This window comes from Falco biarmicus, chromosome 1, assembly GCF_023638135.1.
Source record: "Falco biarmicus isolate bFalBia1 chromosome 1, bFalBia1.pri, whole genome shotgun sequence".
NCBI lineage: Eukaryota > Metazoa > Chordata > Aves > Falconiformes > Falconidae > Falco > Falco biarmicus.
This window is the reverse complement of record NC_079288.1, coordinates 8,816,017-8,836,261: the sequence shown is the minus strand read 5'-3', so window position 1 is coordinate 8,836,261 and position 20,245 is coordinate 8,816,017.

Here is a 20,245-nt window from a genome sequence, read left to right as displayed (position 1 = left end):
TGATTTGTATTAATGTTCTTCATGAGTTGACTTTCTTGGCTGTGAACAAACAAGCAAAAATAGGTTTCTCAGAAAGATAGCGTGATACTCCACAGGCCAAAACAAATGTGAATATTCTTTAACATCTTCATTAACAACCTAGGGGCTGGAATAGAATGCACTCTCAGCAGACTTGCAGATAATACAGAACTGGGAGGAGTGGTTGATACACCACATAGCTGCACTGCTATTCAGAGGGAGCTTCACAAAATGGTGAAACAGGCTGACGTGAGTTCAGCAAATGGAAATGAAAAAGCCTGTACCTGAGGGGGAATATCCCCATGTAGTACTGCAGGTTTGGGGTTGAGTGGCCAGAAGGCAGAAAAGGACCTGGCAGACACCGAGCTGAATGTCAGCTGGCAATGTGCTTTTGTGGCAAAGGAGGCCAAGAGCACCCAGGGCTTCATTATGAAAACCATTTCCAGCAGGCTGAGAGCGGTGACCCTCCCCCTCTACTCAGCTCTGGTCAGACATCATCTGGAGTGCTGTGTCCAGGTCTAGGATCCCCAGTGCAAGAAAGGAGTGGGCATCCTTGAACAATTCCTGTGAAGGATCATAAGGATGTCTAAGGAATTGGGGCATCTGACTATGGAGAGAGGCTGAGTGAGCTGGGATCATTTAGCTTCAAACAAAAGAATCCTCAAGGGAATGACGTCGATGTTTGTAAATATCTGATTGTGGGGGGAGTAAAGAAGTCAAAGCCAGACTCTTCTCAGTATGCAGTGACAGAGCAAGAAGCAATAGGCACAGATTGAAATGCTAAGAAATTCCACTTAAACATAAGAAAAAGGTTTTCTATTGTGAGAATGTTCCAACACTGGAACAGTTTACCCAGTGCAGTGTCTATACTTAGAGTATATATACTTATATACTATACTTATAAAATTAGGTTTATATTCAAAACCTAGCTGAGCATCTTGTTCTAGTTGACCCTGCTTTGAGCAGGAAGGCTGGACAGATAATGCCCTGAGACCTGTTAGGACCTCATAATTCTGTGACTCCATGATTTCATATAATTTTGTTTTATTTAAGGTTATAGAGGGCAAGTTCAACTCCATAAAGGGTTACTGGGCACTAGCGACAATATTTGGTATTTCAATACAAGTCCTTTATAACACCAGAGGGACTGAAATGGTTGTAGCCATCCCACAGACTTCCGTAACACTGAGTAAAATAAAGGAGAGAACGTGAAGCCTTTAGTTTACATTTTACTCTTGTGAATCTCTAAAAACGTTTGTATTTGAAGTGTAGGAAAGGTTGAAGTCTAAGTCTATTTACTGAAGGGCAGATATACTTTATAATTAGCCATAATCGATTCTGCTTATTGTGGATGATGTCACAAAGAATACACATTTATTTTATGACAATCACAAAATATTTTAAATCACAGATTTTATTCATTTATTAATAAATTCTTATCTTGCAGTGTTTTGCACAAACTATTGAGACTGTGGATTTTTTTTGTATAGGAAAACTCCAATTTTTTAAAAATATACATATCAGTTGGGTTTTCTTTTATAAACAGTACATTCAGGAAACACTAAATTCCCACACATTACACTGTGCAGAACTCCACTAGACACCCTATAAAGTACAAAGGATTATCAGGATCAAAATGGAATATTAATAGAGGTGGAATGGAAAATTAATTTCTCCTTGCTTTGTGATTTGCTGCCGTACATGGATGACAGGAGTCACTTTGCATTGACACACTATTTCTGGAGTCACCCTGCCTGTCAGCTGGTAAGTGCTGATGCAAAGGTAACTGATCTTGGGAAAAACATGGATCCATAATAGGCATAAATTAACATCTCTGAGAGAAAGTTTAAAATAGATGAATCTGATACCTTGTTTGTATTGCATAGACTTCCAAGTCCATAATAATCTTGATGTGAAAGTGATGTGTATTTCTTAGAATATATGAGCTCCGTTCCCTTTCCTACCATCAGAGTTAGATGAACATGTCTCGGTTCCACAGAAAGTATTTTTTCTTGAGGCACTTTAGTTCTGTAAGACTAACCAGTGAAACTGCTTTAACCCCAGTAATCTGATGCCCAGGAAGAAACTGTATCTGACTCCTGAGATGTAATTTAAGGCTTGATAATGGCAGGATTTTTCACAGTGGGGAATGTTCACCATTTGCACATGCTGCTGGGCTCTTTCAAAATAAAGAGTACTTGTATGAATGTGTATTATTTAAGCAGTGACGAGTGGGGGTTTGCAATCTTTAAAGGTAAATGTATAACTTCAAAAGAAAGAATGGTGGTGAATCTCTGGGAAACGTCTGAAGAGAAGACCTACCAGATGCAGGCACAGTCTGTGTTTTTCCACCCATTTCATGCCCGTTCAAGTAAGTACCTCAGTGCCTGTCTGGCTGGGTACTGAGAGAGTGCTTTGGGAAACAGATCCATTTGCCAAATATCTGCTTTGCCCTGGCACTGCAGGAGGGGCAGGTGGGCGGCATCTGGTGCCTCCTGGCACCCCAAGTCCTGGTGAGCTGTGGTGCCAAAACAAAGGCCTGAAAAACAACAAAGGAAGGGAAAGCAGAGGTACTGGTGGGACTGGGAGGACACTCCTGGAATAGCTGAGGAAGTGTGTGCACACCGGGCACTGAGTGAGCAGCTCTTTCACAAACAGGTAACTCTGAGGTGCAGATAGTCTCAGCGTGACGTTTGTGCAAACAGCCATGAAGCACAGAGCAGGGAGATGGTGGTCCCCCTCACAACACCAGCCTGACCACTGGAGGAGCCCATTCTGTCCAGAATCAGTTTTGGGGAGTCTTGGGTGGAGTGGAAAACACTGTCAGTCAGTGACCGTCGAGTCACTAAGGGGATTGATTTGGGAAGAAAGAAATCCTTCTCTCTGAAAAGTGGGCGTCAGTGTTCCTGCTGAGCAGTAAAGGCTTTTCCACTGCTTGCACCCAGCTTTGCTTTCACTCCCCTCTCCACTGCTTTTTGGTTTTTCCAGCCTCCTGCTTACTACTGTACACCTCTGTCTCCCTGTCTTCCCTATTCCACCCCATTTATCTGCTCTCCAACCAAAGCCTGATAGTCACTCCGTGTGGCAATGGAGAGCTGGAGAGCGCTGCCAGTGTAACACTCCTGTCACAGCGTGCGCTGCTGAGGCTTCTGCCTCTCTCTGCTGTGAAGGACGGATTGCTCTGCCTGAACACGAAGCTCTAAGCGCTGCCTCTTGGCACTTCACAATCAATCACCATTTAGAGACATAACCTGGGCCGTGCACCCTGGGGCATCCCTGATGAGCTCTCTGCCAGGGAATGCCCGGCCCCTGCTGCAGCAGCGTTTCTGCTTCCCTCTGTGAAAAATGAGACCTAGCCAGTTGCTTTCCATCTAGTGCAATTTATTGTTTATTCGTAATTTGAATAGCTTGTGCTTGTCCTTATGGAGTTACATCTCTTGTCTGCAGGGATGGTGTGAGTTTATTTTTCCAGTGTCACTTCTTCAGCACTGCCTTCTAGTCTGTTTGCAGCCTCTTAACTGTTGGGACCACCCGAAAATTCACCGTGAAAACTCTGTAATCTGCCATCCATACATTACTGGCAATGCTTATCTTGACTCATTGCTGCACAACACGGACCTTCTTCCATTTTGACACTGACGGTGTGGTTACTACTGTTTCAGCAGAGGGGTTTCCTTAGTATTTCGATCTCAATCTTTATGTCCCCAGTATGTCCATGTGTTTTAAGGAAATAGCAGGACTTCTCGGAAGTTTCACTAATTCGATCCTGAGAGCCTCTCAAAATGTCACAGACTGTTTCAGCATGGTTTTGTTTTGACAGATCAGTGCAGGCCACTATTCAACAGACAAAGGGAGGAACATTGTCACCAAGCTTATGAATGGCTAGAGAATAATATTATTATTAGAACTGGAGCCCAGAACTGACTGGATCCTATAATTTCACAAGTGCAGAAAGGCACAGCAATAAAGCTTTCAGACAAAGAGCTGATGAAAACATGAGAAGGACAAGAAATTCTGCAGTCTGAATGATGACATAGCAAAACAACAGTCTGAGAAGATTTCCATATGAATTAAAATATTAAATCATGTTATGAAAGCAGCTCTTTTGGATTCTTGCAAACAGAGGCATGATACTTGAGCTGACTATAATGGCTGATTCAGACTTAGACCTGCACTAACAAGTATGCAAGGAATCCTTCCCAGAGGGCAGTGGGGAAACGGGGGCTTTAAGGAGATATGCCTTGATCTCTGTGACTGAACGTGGCTTTAGCAGATGTAGAAAAGTGTTGTCACTGCTGTCATAATCCTGTTTCAAGCTTTCCTGATAAAAAGGCATGAGATGTCTGATAAAGCTGCTTTGGCCAGTAAAATACAAAAGAGAGAATAAAAATAATAACAATAAAAAACCCACCTAGTCTGTCTTCCTTTCCAAAAGGTGGTAAAGAGGTACATAGAACAGCAAATGCAGGGATATCTGTAGAAAAATGTTGAAAAGGGATTGCAAGTCAGAACTTTAACTTCTGAAACAATGTTAAGCAATAAAAAATGGCTAATGACCTGCAGTATGCCTTTTGATGTTAAAACCTGTGTTACATGTTTGGGGTTTTTTTCCATTTTTCCATAGCTGTAGGCATGAGATGTATGCATATTTGAAAGAACAAGAAGTGAGACCTAGGTGTCTCTTCTCTACCCTGATGCCTCTGGCTCCTTCTTCTCTGGCCTGTGACTTCTGCCTTCCTGCTGCATGTGGCTCCAGCTGGAAGACAGAAACATCTGTCAGTATGTCAGTTCTGTTGCCTGCGCTGAAGACACAGACGCATTCCTGTGAAGTAGAAAATGTGGCTCTGATCATTCCCAGCCTGAGAAACTATGCCGTTTTGTGATCATGTGAATCAATCGAACTGGGAGTCAACTATAGAAAAAAAAAAAAAGAATTAAAAAAAAAGAAAAAAAATAAAATAATGCAATAGCTGTACTGAAAAGTAGGGCTAATGCATTCATCATAATGAGTCACCTCAATAAAACAAGTATTGATGCAACAGTGAGAGATTCACTTATCTGGAACAAGTGCAGCTCAGAATTATTAAAATGGTCATGAGAATGGATGAACTAGTTTATGATGACTGACTTGAAAAGATTGGCTTGTTTAGTCTAGTAAGATAAAGATGATACAAGATGGATTTATTCGTATAACTACTGAGGAGAAAAAAACAAGGAGGAAAAAAATCTCTTTATGCTGAAGAAAAAATATTAGGAGTAAGATGAATGAATGCGAAAGGACCCTATGTTAATTCATTCTGAGTCTTAGAGGCACATTTCTGATTTTCAAACATCTGTATGCTAGATCCATCTTTTCAGAATTTTAGAGGTAAACAAATACATTTTATAGAAATTGAGAACTGGAAAGTTGCCATCAAACTCTGGTCACTGCAGTGGTGAGCACTATATCATACATTTTTTTCCACACTTGTAATGTTCTTCATTATAACTGGCAGTAATTTGGGACATGATAAGATTATGGAATTCATTGTAAGACATGTTGATTGATACAGACAGACCGGGAAGGTGTCTAGCTCAATGTTCTTATCCTTCTGTTTTCCAAATGACAGCACTCTTGCTTTTGATTTAAAGCTCAACCTTCTTTTTGGTCCCAGCCGGACTGTCAGGAGTACAAGTGTCCTGCTCAAAAAGTTGTGACATTGTCATGGGTAACAAATGAATGACAGGGATACTTGTCAAGTTTCTCTGTCTGGCCACGAACTGTATTATTACTAGGTAGACAAATCAATATGCCAAAATGCCCACTCAGCAATAGCAATTTGTATGTCACAAAAATAATTTAACAAAAACTTTAATGACATGCAAAACATTTCTCACCCTTATGGAGAGAATTGCCAGGGGAAGAGCCATGTGCCTTCTAAACACTGAATTTGTAACAAGGGGTGGGAATATTGCACTGGCTGTCAGTGGCTTTTCATCTGTTCTTTGACAATGACTGATACAATGGCTTCTTTCCAGAATATACCGTGGCACATCATTACTTCATTATTTTTTTTTTTTAACTTGCTTCTCTTTGTTTAAGTAGCAGCAGGAGATTGCTGCTCCCTGTACTCTCTGGCACCCACCTGCGTTCTCTTCTGTTAGCTGGAGGTTATACAATACCATGCTACAAAAAGGGCTCATTCATGCCACATTGTACTCGCGGATTGTGACACTAAAAGCGGAATCACATTCTGCCTGCACATGCCTAACGATTTGTTGGCCTGCATCAGAAGAGCCCTGAATGCTCTGCATAAAGCAGAAGCCAAACTTCCTTGTTATGCAGATAATCTACTGTTTAGCAGATGCCATGCCACTCAGGCTCTTCCCAAACAATCCAAGCAGCCATTGCATGCAGGGATTTTTTCCCGGGCATGTTAACAAGCCCTTTGCTTCGGGACTGCCACCGACAGGGCTGCCACCTGGGTGCTGAGCACGTGTAGGAACTGCTGCTTGAAAAGGTGAACTGATGGAAGCCCAGCACCTTCCTGTGAGCTAAATGCAAGGCACCATCAGCAGCCCTGTTTCCCTACAGCTATGGGGAGACCCACAACAGGCTTGTCCTGTCATGGCAGGGGACCAGAAATTTTCTCTGGGAAGGAAAAGATTGTCAGATTGACAGAGGCTCAGCGATGCTTTTATAGTGGAGCAGGTGTGTTACATCAGCTGCACTGCACCAGAGCAGCAAAGCAGCTCTAAGGCTCCTCTCTGGCCCAGTTTTCCCTTCCTTCCATCCCTGCCCACTTAGGAGAAGCGTGTTGATGCTGTTGTGCCCCAGGGCTGATGGAGCCGGCTGACTCTGGCTGGCTGTGGCAGTGAGTCTCCAGGCTTTCCCACTGCTCCCTGTTCAATGGGCCTGGGGTGACCGCAGAAGAGGGCACTGGAGTCCATCCCCACAGTGCGGGGAGCCAGCCCATCACTGCAAAAGTTCGTTCTTTCCTTCCTGCTGCTGTAGGGCCGGCTTTCCCAAACCACAGCCCCACTCACTGTCTCCTTTCCCCAAAAGCTCTGGGAACTGCTTGGTAAGTCTGCAATGGAGGGAGGGCAGGACACACCGAAGTATGGAAGCACGCTGCTGTGTGAAGTCTTCCATGGTAAAATTTAGGAAAATCTCTGACAACTTTGCTGAATTAGTGCTTGTTACAGTCTTTTGATACTGAAGACTCGTGGGGGACTGGGGGGGGCAGGGGGGGGGGGGGGGGGAGGCAGGGGGTAGGGCGGGAAGAGAAGCTGCTGCAGACATTTCTCCAGGGGTACCTGTGATATGCCCAACACATGACGATCCTGGTTCCCTGAGGAACTCCGATGCCATGTAGGAGACCTCTCTCCATGTGAATTCCATGGACACCAGACATGGGGGACATTTCTACCGCCTCACTCCAGTTGCCAAAGAGGAAAATGAGTGGAGAAATCTCTTTTCCAGGAAGTCTTTCATTGTATCAGCCCAGGAAGGTTTTCATCCCTTGAACACAAAAGAACCTGTTTTCTTACCAAAAATGTTGTATTTGGATGAATCTACTCAGCAATAAGTGAGGACTGGGAAGATAAAACAGGGTGGAATCACAGAATTCATGTTCAGAAACAATCATGGTGCTCTCAGGAAAAAGTCATCACTCAGGATATTCATGCAGAGATTTCCCAGGAAGACTCCAAGCTCTGCACTGTCATTGCAAGACCAACATAGAAGGAAAATATTAGAGTACTGTAAACAGTGTGTGGACAAATGTGGATGTACATTCATTTTTCCATGTGTGTACTTTCCTGAATGCAGAAAAAAATAATTATCTTAATTTATGATGTCTTGAATGGTATAAAACCTTATGTTCTTATCATAGGCACAGATCATATATTCTTTGTGCAGCTGACAGTAAATGCTGTGCTCACTGCCTAGAGAGTTCTAACCTCCCCCTCAAATCTTAAAATGTCAATAAAGATAAGCTCCATGTTGCTGAAATCCAACCCCAAGGAGCAATGATATTAACATCCATAAAAATAACTGTCTGGTCTGGGATCTTCAGGGTTGTATCACTGACAGAATTGCTCAGTTCAAGACACTAGGGATGTCCGTATCAAATTAGATGTCATTCGGTCCTTCCAAGCCAGCAATGTAAATTTGAAAAAGTTACTTGCACAGTTCACGTGTGGTGGAATAGGAACAACTCTGTCTCATTTCAGCCTGCTACAAGGTGAAAACAACAGATGCTCCAGAAAGTATGTTCACAGCCCCAGAGGGTGCTTTCACTATGAGAGGAACAATCCTCTGGAGACCATTTAGTGTCACATATTCTTCAGACCACTCGTAATTAATCTGCACAGCTCCTCACGACTGATGAAGTTGCTGCTGAATGTTTCCGTTCATTCAAAAAGCTGCCACACAAATCCATGGGAGGAGAACCAGGTGCAGACCCCTGACCCCACACACCACAAGCGCATCAGGATTGGGATGTGCCTGAGGCAGGAGCACCTGGGGAACGGGGCAGTGTTCAGGGAGAGCCTCAGCACACCCGCCTGTTACCGCAGTTCCTGGACTTTGTCAGCCTCGGACACCAGCAAGGCTGTTTCTGCCAGGGAGATGCTGCTCTGGGCTGGCCTTTGGGCTGACCCAGAGCAACTGCCATGTCCTGACACGCGTCACCCCCAGCCAACGTGCAGCAGCAAGACAAGCAGGTCCCCTCAGGGCCAGCACCCGGCAAAGAGGCACAGAGAGCCTGGAGCCCAGGTGCTGCTGCTCTGGTGCCAGGGCAGCTCTGCTCCCTGGAGGGAGGATGCCCCCCTGCACGGGCAGGAGGCTGGGCACAGGCAGCTCCAGGCGCAGCCGCTGCGTGTGGCACTGGGCAGAGCGTGCACACGGGGGGAAAGCACTCCATGCGTTCATGGAGTGGGTGGAAAGCTGCTGGAGCCATGGCTAGCTGAGGCCCTCTTTTTGTCTGGGCAAGGTAGCTGGTGCCACGCCTGGTGATACTGGCTCCAGGCTGCTGTTGGTTCTGAATTTGGCAAGTCATTGATGTGAAGTGCATGAGATGAAGAGCCCTGGGAGGCAACACCCCATAGGATCGTTCTGTAAGGATCTGTCCCTTCTGAAAGCACGTGGGTGGCTTGTCAGTGTCCCTTGAGCGCTGGCCAAGGCCCAGAAGTGAGTAGCAGCTCTGGAGGAGGGACAGTATGCTGACACATCATGGAGAGAGGAGGAACTGAATTACTGGGACTGATGGCAGGCCTGAGATATGTTCAACTGCCTTTGGGAGTGTTGAGGGGCCAGCAAAGTGCCATATCAGACAGAGGCAGGAGCAAGTATGGTGGCAGGAATGTGTGGCAGCTGGACAGACATGGCCACCCTGCAGCACATCGCCCTGGTCTGGAGCCGAGCAGGGAGTTGGTGAGCAGTTCCTGTATGGGTCAGTTGAAGCTCAAGGTTGTCTTATTGCCTCTCAAGACGTGTCACAGATCCCTGGGCCCTGGCAATCACATATTAGAAAGGAGGTATTTGTTATTTTAGGCATAGGGTAGTCACCATAGTCCTCTCCCAACTGACTTAATAAGCTTACACCTGTCCTTTCTGAAGGAAGAGATAGGTGGTTTGTGTTCTCCTATTTTTCCTGGCATGCAGCTCTGGTTTTCTTGGACGTTGGCGTCATCATTTGTAAGTGTGGGAGCCCACTCGCAGTTTCGGTTTTCCTGAGTGGGACAACAAACAGGAATGTAGCAGTGATCTCTTGGGAGTGGACCCAAGTTTTGCTGTCCCAAACAAGAGCTGCTGGGAGAGTTATGCAGATTTATTTACAGTGCTTCTTCCCACCTCACCCTTTACCCTGTAATAATAAGCCTTTGCTAAGTTGAGCTGTTCCAAGGCTCCTCTCTCAAGGGAGCTTCTCTGTTCCCCTGTGGTCTCACAAATTCTCTTTGCACACTGTACAGCTTGAATCAGTAATCACTGAATGTGTATGGCTGGGACAGTACAGAATATTTCAGAGCAGGTGTCACTATATTTTTATGTCACTCATTTATACAGTGCCATCAGTGCTCCCCTAACAGTTTCCAAAGTACCACAGCTGGTGCACTCAACATCACTGTGCCTGTTTGGGAAACCCACAGCACACATGATTTCCAGTAATGCTCTGACCTCTTATTTTCAGTCAGTCTTTTCTGCTGTGCTCTCATCTTACCTCTGAACTGATAGGGTAGTGTTGTATTTACCACAGTGTTGCACAGCACATGCAGATCAAATACGCAGTTACCATCTCACTTGTCAAGGCAGCAACAAATTCAATCCGAATGTTCATGTTATGGTGCAGATTACCCAGGAACTACAGCTAGTTTGGTGTATCTGTGATTCTTTTTAGATACAAGGGATTGAATGAGTAGTAGAGGCTTCTCCCACAGGGCTGGTAGGTATTCCCCATGTCCCAGCAGTGTTATTGCAAGAACTCTGCCAGCTTAAAATTACATCATACCTCTTGTCATTTCCTCATAAAGCAGCACACAACCCCCAGTCATTTTCCAAAAAAGACTTCAATGATTTGTCTGTCCCAGGGCAACAGGGAGGTTGGTGACATTCCGTTCTGGTGAACTGGTCCTGTTCAAGATGCAGGAGATAGAAAGCCAAGCTCTTTCATGCTGGGACTTTCTACTAGTTTATTTAATTAACATATTCTTTTAATCATCATATTCACCCTCAGGTTTATCAAGGTCCCACTGGACTGAATCTCTGCCATTTGTGATGTTCAGCCACTCCGCATAGATTAGTGTTACCTGAAAATTTGCCAAAGGTACATTCTGTGTCATCACTCAGGGTGCTGAGGAAGACTTTGAAAGATAAGGGCCTCGTGAACCACAGGGTACTGTTCTCATTAACAGCTGTCAGTCAGCTACTAATTAGGGGCTGATTGCTACCCCTTGAACAGTTCAGACAATTTTTGAATGTCACAACAACCCATTTGTCCAGCCCATACAACCTCAGCTTCCAAATAAGACACCTGCAAGATATACTATGAAAATCACAAAATCACAGAACAGTTTGAGTTGGAAGGGACCTTAAAGATCATCTTGTTCTAGCCCCCCTGCAATGGGCAGGGACACCTTCCACCAGGTCAGGTTCAAAGCTCTGTCCAACCTGACCTTGAACACTTCCAGGGATGGAGCATCCACAACTTCTCTGGGCAACCACTTCCAGTGTCTTGTAAAGAACTTTTACTCACAGTAAAGAATTTCTTCCTGAACGCTAATCTCAATCTACCCTCTTTCAGCTTAAAGCCATTCCCTCTTACACCTTTACACAAAGCCTAAAGTTGTTTAGCATGGTATTTCGCAAGGTGTATTACTTCTACTACTGTCTTCCCATCTACACATTTGTTTCTGCTAAAGTAAAGTTTCCAGTTCATTAGATGAATGACACCAAGAAAAAAATATGGATGGCGGATGCAGGGTCTTGTGTGTCCTAATGGGATCCAGACTAGCAGTCTGGAGATGTCTCCACTTTCCCACTTGACTTGTGCCTTCTTGCTCCTGGTCTCTCAGACAGTCACAGAACATGGCAGAGGGGAAGCCACATCTTAAGGGGTAGCAGAGAGTGAGGCAGCTGCCTGGTCTCTGTCTCAAGAAGGATCTATTTTCAGCATGCCAAACTCCTCCCTCTTCCACGGGAATGTCAGCACTGCAGGGCCTTGCCCACGTCGCATTGCTGTGCAAGACAGCCTGTATCCAGGGTCTGCTCTCCTTCTGCCTCTTCTTTTTTGACTCTGCTGTGCTTTGCATTCAGCTGCAGTGGGGTCCAGCCCTGCAGACATGGAAGCATTGGCAGAAACTTAACAGAGTCCAGATCCATTTCCTTTCACTTTTTCCATCAAGGTATTGTTTCTTCTTCCAGCAGGTTCTTCTTTTCCCAAGGACAGATACCTGTGTGGCTGCCTCAAACCTTTCTACAGGAGCAGTACAGCTACACTGGGAAATTAAACATGTCCAGGAATTTAAGCCAACTGTCACAGGACTCCTTATGCTTATAGGAGTGAACTATTTCTGTATTAAGAATGGTGAGGCTGGATACATGCAGTATTGGAAATGGTCCAAGAAAATGTCAGCTGTCCAGTTATGCCTTTGAATCTGCTTAGGAAATGGGTAGCTGGCACAGGTCAAAAGCTTGACAAGGAATCCGCCAATATTTTATCAGTATAAGTGACTGGCTTCCCGTATCTGCAAATGTTCCCTGGCATAGTGCAGTATACTAGTGAAGACATACCACAAGACGGAGTTTTCTCTCCAGCAATGTCTGTGAACTTGGAGCAGACAAGAAATAGAAATAAGGAATTTGGATTATAGATGACTTAATTGCAAGAAGCTTACAGGACAACACGTCAGGAAATATAAATTAATCATGGGTAGAAGAAAGATCAGTTTTGTGGAAGAAAACGAAGCAGCCACAAAGGCTGAGTAACTCAAACCCCTTCAGGGTCTGCTTATGTGAGCGGCCAAGCGACTGAACATGAGTCTCTACCATTTCTGCTTCTTAAAGAAAAACACTCAAGTTTGCCCACAAATATCCTTTGACTTCACTATGCCTTTTCAAGTGTAGGAAATTAAAGAAGTGCTACCTTTATTGGTAGTTCCAGTGACACAGAAGCCCTGGATATCCAGTGTTTTTCCATTATGTTCACCTGATGTTCATCTCTATGTTTGACCTCTATAAACATAGTCCACATTACTTTTCCCTGTCTAATGCCTGGAAAACTTGAATCTAATGTTTAGCCTATTTTCCGTGGTAGTAATCATTCAGATTACTTCTTGAAATCCTCAGCCTGTGACCAAGTAGCAGAGATGGACCCAAAAAAAATTAATTAAAAACCCCCAGTTAAATATTCTGCCATTTGGTTGAAAGCTTCAGAAAGAAAAAAAAATAATCACTGGTATTTCGGCAAAGATTAGCTAAGAATGCCTCAGTCTATAGTTTCCATACATTTTAGTTAAATTTTTCAAGCTAAATTACTCTTCCATAATTCTTCTCTGTCTTTCGACTGTCTTTGTGTGTTGCCCCAGTTCAAAACACTAATGACAATACTGATTAAGCTCCTGATAAATGCGTTTTTGTTGTGGACACCAAGTGCTTTTAACCAAGACTGTAAATAGAATTATACAGTCATAGAATCATTCAGGTTGGAAAAGACCTTTGAGATCATCAGGTCCAACCATTAACTCAGGATTGACAAGTCCACCACTAAACCCTGTTACCAAGCACTGCAGCTATGCATTTTTAAACACCTCCAAGGACGGTAACTCCACCACCTCCCTGGTAGTGTTCCAATGTGTGACTGCCCTTTCAGTGTAGATGTTTTTCTTAGCATCCAATCCAAACTTCCCCTGGTGCAGCTGGAGGCATTTTCCTCTTGTCCTGTCGCTTGTTACCTGGAAGAAGAGACCCCACACACACACACCCTGCCTACAGCCCCTGTCAGGCAGCTGTAGAGAGTGATCAGGTCCTCCCTGAGCCATCATCTCTCCAGGCTGAACACCCCCAGCTACCAGATGCCCCCCATCAGATGGTGCCCCAGCCCCTTCCCCAGCCCCCTGCCCGTCCCTGGACACGCTCCAGCCCCTCTGCGTCCCTCTTGGAGCGAGGGGCCCAGAGCTGAACCCGGGGTTTGAGGTGCAGCTGCACCAGTGCTGAGCACAGGGGGATGGTCACTGCCCTGGTCCTGCTGGCCACGCTGTCTCAGACACAAGCCAGGATGCTGTTGGCCACCTTGGCCACCTGGGCTCACTGGGGGCTCATGCCCAGCCGGCCGTCAGCCAGCCCCCCCAGGCCCTTTCCCTCCGGGCAGCTTCCCAGCCCCCTGCCCCAGCCTGCAGCGCTGCTGGGGCTGCTGTGACCCACGGGCAAGGACAGCCAGCCAAATAGCCAGCCAGCCTCTGTGAAGACTCTGATGATATAAAAACCTACTCTTGGAAGACTGATGCAGCACTGTGATAGTATCATGGGTTGCAGGTTCTGGGAAACTTCCAACATATATGCAAGTTATTCATGAAACCATGCTGTTTGGGAATAATTTTACCAATACACTTACAAGCAAGATATGTAACTAAGCTACAATTTTTATCTTGATTCTTTTGCTTTATACTTGTTGTTTTATTTAGTCGAAATGTCAAATGTTGGCAACATTTTCCAAAGGTCTATAGGCCTTTCTTTTAATGAGCAAGGTGTTTTACAGGTGGCTACTAAAATATCAAGTAAATAATTATTCCTTTTGATATATTCTTATTCAGGTGAAGGTAGAAGACAACTGGAAAATTAAAAAATAGAAATTCTAACATGTTTCTTTTTCTATTCTCAATGTGTCAAATGTAATGTCAGCAAGTGGATTTCTCTAGAACAGGAAATGAACTGTGATGTGTCACTGAGATGGGGCTGTCACCTGTGATCTGTGAGACCAAGGCGACTGGATTTGCAAAGACAAATGAAGGTTCTCCTAAACAATAACACATTCAAATGTCTTTTTATATTGAACGTTTTTCCAGTAGCTTGGGACGTAATTATAGGGTACTCAAAAATGCAACAATGAGATTTTCCTCTAACATGCTCAAAGTGAATGGATAGATACGCTGCCTGCCCATGCCTTTTCAGTCATCTTGGTTTGTTGGAGCATACAGGGAACTGATGATGGCTGAGCTTCTGACTTTGGCATCTGTGTCAACCACACAAAGTTGAATGAGATAAATCTGCACCAGCTAATTTAGCTTTACATTCCAGCTATGTAGTTATGCTCCTTCTTTGTTCTGACATTGAAACCATGATTATTTAAATCTTATTACATAAGGAAACACTTGTAGCTTGTAGGAAGTCAGAGTTTAATCGGTCCTTGAGTTGGTCAAATAGTTGAAAGTTTCCTCCAAGACATAACGCTGATTTTCTCTCGAGCTCTTAGCTAATCTGCCTCTAAATTACCACCTGCTTTTGGAAGAAAGAGAGCTTCCCATTCCTGCCAAGACACTGGATGCATTGCAGCAGCATGTTTAACAGCAATGGCCACTGAGGTGGTAGTGCACTTTCCCTCATCTTTGGGAACTATGGCTTTTCTTGCTGCTCAGGTGGACAGAGGGTGCTGGTACCAGAACATCATTAAGATACTTCTAATTGCCCTGAATTTTCTCTTTCAATTATAGGACAGATAGAACTGCCTCAAATGTAACCCCATATTCTTCAATACACATAGTACTGCCCCAGCTGTATCTATTTAAGTGAACAAAAATTAGCTGCTCTTCAGTAGGACCAGAGTTAGGGTAAGAATAAATGTACCAGAGAGCTTCAGTTTTATTAATGTATCCTCTTGTGGCCGTCTCCATTACCTTGGATCCTGGATCTTGTGAAGCAAAGACTGCTGCACTACAAATTTCAGCTGCGCCCATTTAACGTGGTATTATTTCCCTCAGAAACTGTGCTTGTACACAGAAGGAGACTTGAGAGGGATAAGGAAAATGGTTCAGTTATATGTCACCCTGGGAATGGGGGCAAAGAGCGGGGCACATGAGTATCAGAGAGAGGACATAAGAAGGAATTAACATCTCCAGCCATACCCTGCTGAGTTTCCATTCGGTCCTGGCAGCAGTGGGAATCAGCTACTTCTTTTCTCAGCTGTTGCTGTAACCTGAAAAGAGCCCCAAAAGGCTTTCAAGGTCATACTGCGAGGATAGGTCAGTGCTGCACTAGACCATGTGGCTTCTGGAAAAGACCGTGGGACAGTTTCTTTTATGAGAAGCTTTCTTATTTTGGATGAGCCCAGTTCATAGGCATTTTCCTCAACTCTCCTGGCAGAGCACAGACATTTATATTCTCTCTGCAGATAGAAAATCAACTGAATTTGACATTGTGCTTGAGGGCACATACACATGATCAAGTTTAAATTGCTATTACTCCCTCCAAATCAATTTCAGTGTGTAGAAACTGTGTGAGGCTCCATAAGCTAACCAAAAGTTTTTCATCCTTTTGTACTTTGAATTTTTTGCATTGGCTTTGGACAATATAAGACAGCCACAGTGGGGGAAACTGCCCATTGCTTGAGTATGACAATACAATTCCATAAAAAGATAGTTCTGTAAAGCAGACTTTTAAGCGAAGATGAAGACTGAAAAAAAAAAAACAAATCCAGAGAATTCAGAGTATTTGAAAAGACAAAACACTGTAACTCTACTTGTAACAACACAGGATGTCACCTGAATTTAGGACTGTGAAATACATTGGCAAACAGCATGTTGTTCACGTACAGAAAACTTGTAAAGCAATGTAAGAGTTAAGACCTGAATATCCATATATACTTACGTATAGATACTGTAGGACTGTGGCATACAAAGCTTAAGGATAGAGTGTTTTCACTTTTTCAGAATTTTTATGAATATTATTTCATTTATCATCCCTGATATTCATGATATACTACACAGAAAAGAGATTTACACAACACTGAATTTTTCCTTAAGTAAAATGGGGAATTTGGCATATCTTTCATGAACCTTTAATGCAATACTGTCATAAAAGTAGGTACGGTTATTTTCTGCTATATAACTGCGGAATAGCACACAGAGTACAGTTATATTCTCCTGGGAACACTGACCAAACCCACCTGAATTTTAACTAAAAAAATTGTAATGATTTGCAGCTAGAGGAAATGTCATCTCACTACTGAGAGGATATTAGGAAGTGAGTAAGGAATTCTTTCTCGCAGCCTAGCTCACACATTAAGAAGCTACCGGGGCTGGGACTAATTCCGTGGAAGGCTCCTGGTTTCTAAACTCTAGTGAAAAGACCTGATGCTACATCGAAACTTGCTAAAAGCGCTGCTAGCAACTGTCAACACTTGAAGACACTTCTACTCACTGTCCACTTCCCTTTCAAACCAGACCTTCCCTCAGCTGACTGCACACCCAGAGCTGCCTGGCCGTGTGCGTCACTCCTGCCTGTGATGCAGCTGGGTCCACATCTGAGACAACACAACAGCAAAACCCCAGAAGAGCTCTACTGAGAAGACTGGCTTTGTCATTGGCCACTGGGAAGTTAAAGATTTTCAGTCCCCAAAGTCACACTCAGCTAGACTCTCCATATAGCCTCTGGAGATCCAGGCACATCCTGAGGGCACTTTGTCCCAGCCTGGCAACACTGCAGAAGACAGGCTTGCTACGTACCACTGAGAGCAGGACCCCACAGAAAAGCAACAGCAGCTACTCAGAGAAGAACTTGGGGATATTGGTGGATGAAAAAACAGACATGAACCAGCAATGTACACTTGCAGCCCAGAAAGCCAATTGGATCCTGAGCTGCATCAAAAGAAGCATGGCCATCAGGTCAAGAGAGGTGAGACTCCCCCTCTGGTCTACTCTTGTGAGACCCCACCTGCAGTACTGTTTCCAGCTGAGGGGTCTCCAGCACAAGACAGACATGGACCTGTTAGAGCAGGTCCAGAGGAGGGCCACAAAAATTATCTGAGAGCTGAAACACCTCTCTTATGAAGAAAGTCTGAGAGATTCAGGATTGTTCAGCCTGGAGAAAAGTTAGAGTGGACCCCCTTGCAGCTTTTTGGTACCCCTTAAAGGGGCCTTATAAGAAAGATGGAGAAAAGCATCTGTAAACAGGAAAAAAACCTGTAGTGACAGGACAAGAAGTGAGGGTTTTAAACTGAAGGAGGGTAGATTTCAAATAACTAGAAGGAAGAATAGGGCTCACTTGTACTTCTGTTGAAAGTATTTGAGCCAGTTCTGTTTAATAACTTTATTGATGATCTGGATGAGGGGATTGAGTGCACCCTCAGTAAATTTGCAGATAACTTCAAGCTGGGCATGAGTGTTTGTCTCTTGAAGGTAGGAAGGCTCTACAGAGGGATCTGGGCAGCCTGGACTGGTGGGCCAAAGCCAATTGTAGGTGGTTCAACACGGCTCTGGATCTGTGCCGGGTCCTGCCCGTGGGTCACAGCAGCCCCAGAAGCGCTGCAGGCTGGGGCAGGGGGCTGGGAAGCTGCCCGGAGGGAAAGGGCCTGGGGGGGCTGGCTGACGGCCGGCTGGGCATGAGCCCCCAGTGAGCCCAGGTGGCCAAGGTGGCCAACAGCATCGTGGCTTGTGTCTGAGACAGCATGGCCAGCAGGACCAGGGCAGTGATCACTCTCCTGTAGGGAGGGCAATGAAGCTAGTGAAAGGTCTAGAGCACTAGTCTGATGAGGAACAGCTGAGGGAACTGGGGGTGTTCATCCTGGAGAGGAGGAGACTCAGGGGGGACCTGACTGCTCCCTACAGCTGCCTGACAGGGGCTGTAGCAGGCAGGGGTCACTGTGCTCCCAGATAACAAGCAACAGGACAAGATGAAATGGACTCAAGCTGCACAAGGGGAGGTTTGGATTGTATAGTAGGAAAAATGTCTTCACTGAAAAGGTGGTCACACATTGGAACAGGCTTCCCAGGGAGGTGGTGGAATCACCAACCCTGGAGGTGTTTAAAACTCATGTAGATCTAGTGATTAGGGACAGGGTTTAGTGGTGGACTTGTCAGTCCTGAGTTAATGGTTGGACTTGATCTTAAAGGTCTTTTCCAACCTAAATGATTCTATGATTCTAAGAAGTATTTTATGACGAGGGTGGTGAGACACTGGAACAGGTTTCCCAGAGAAGTCACAGATGCCCCACCATTGGAAGTGTTCAAGGTCAGGTTGGATAGGGCTTTGAGCAATGTAATCTAATGAAAGATGTCCTTGTCCACAGCAGGGGTGTTGGACTAGATGGTCTTTGAAGGTCTTTTCCAATGGAGACCATTCGGTCATTCTACTTGGTACTCCACCTGTTGCTGCCAGAGGATGCTGCCTTTACAGTTTGATGTTACAGCTTCCCTGGGAGTGGAAGACCAGAGTTCCCTCCCCAGTCTGATGGGAGAAAACCCTCAGCTCTTACACCCTGGGAGAAGTCTCAGTCACTCCTGCTCCTCCCATGGTCTTCTTAACCCCATGCTCTGATCTGCCAAGGTCCTCCTGTCCCCTCCTTGGCCAGGAGCAATAACTCACTGGGCTGCTGGACACCACATAGCACCCCAGTGCCTCAGGTTTGGGTTTGGGTTCCAGGCTGGGGCCCAGCCACTCAAAATCTGGGTGCTGCAATGTCAGACCCCTTCTTGGAGCAAGGTCTTTATGCACAGCGTACTGTCTGATGTTGGATATTACTTTGTATCCCATGCCTCGTTTTTCTGACCTTGGTCCTGTGTCCCTGTCCTCTTTCAATAACCAAATGTAAACGACCAGAAGAGTGTGTTTCAATCTGACAGCATTTAACACAGCTCAAGTAACAGTGCCCTTTCCCTAAAACCAGATGAGTCACCGTCCAGGACTACCAGCAAATCCCCCTTTCTCAGAGTATCAGGACTGTCTACCACCTCTAGTGCTCTGATACAGGCAGCAACCTGTTGATAACTGTTGTTGCAGGAACTGTATGAAGGTGTAAATGTGCAACACACTACTTTCTGGGAGTTGTGGGTAGGAAAGGCTGAAGGCACCTTTGTTTTTTTCCCAGTTGGTGAATTTGACAGCGGGAGCATGCACATGGGAGACCGGCTTTGGCTGAGACTGTGGTTTATGTTGGAGGAATTGGAAAGAAGTGCTGCATATTGATAGGTAAACTGAGGAATGCAAGTCTCTTCAACTAGGTCATCTTCTGGATGTGTGAGCTGAGCTCTGGGATGGTGGGAGAGCTCTGGAATGCCGCAAGAGCAGAAATTTCTGTAGGAATCGAAGACGCCTTGATTGTTATGTAGCCTATGTAACTACCTGTAAGCACTTCTTGTGACAAGTGGTATGAACATTCAGATGGCATAGATTTCCACAGGCCCAAATCTTTACCTCAGCAATTTGTTTTATTTATGGTACAGATTGACAGGTCAGACCTGGAAAAAAAGGCAAAAGAAAGAACTGAGGTCCTTTCCTGAATTGCCAGTATGGATATTTGCTAATGAATTATGACATCAAGAAAAGAAAGGAGCATCTGTTGTTCAGCTGCACTGACCTACATAGCAGAAATCACAGCATACCTTACGATATCTCCCTTAGCATGAATTCATGCACAGGATTAAACAACTCTTCTTGAAGATTCTCCCCCTTTTTTGAAATTTCAAGTGTAAGGCTGGGCATATGTCCATGAGTGTATTTATGCCTTTTATACATCAGAAGTGACCTCATATCTCTCTC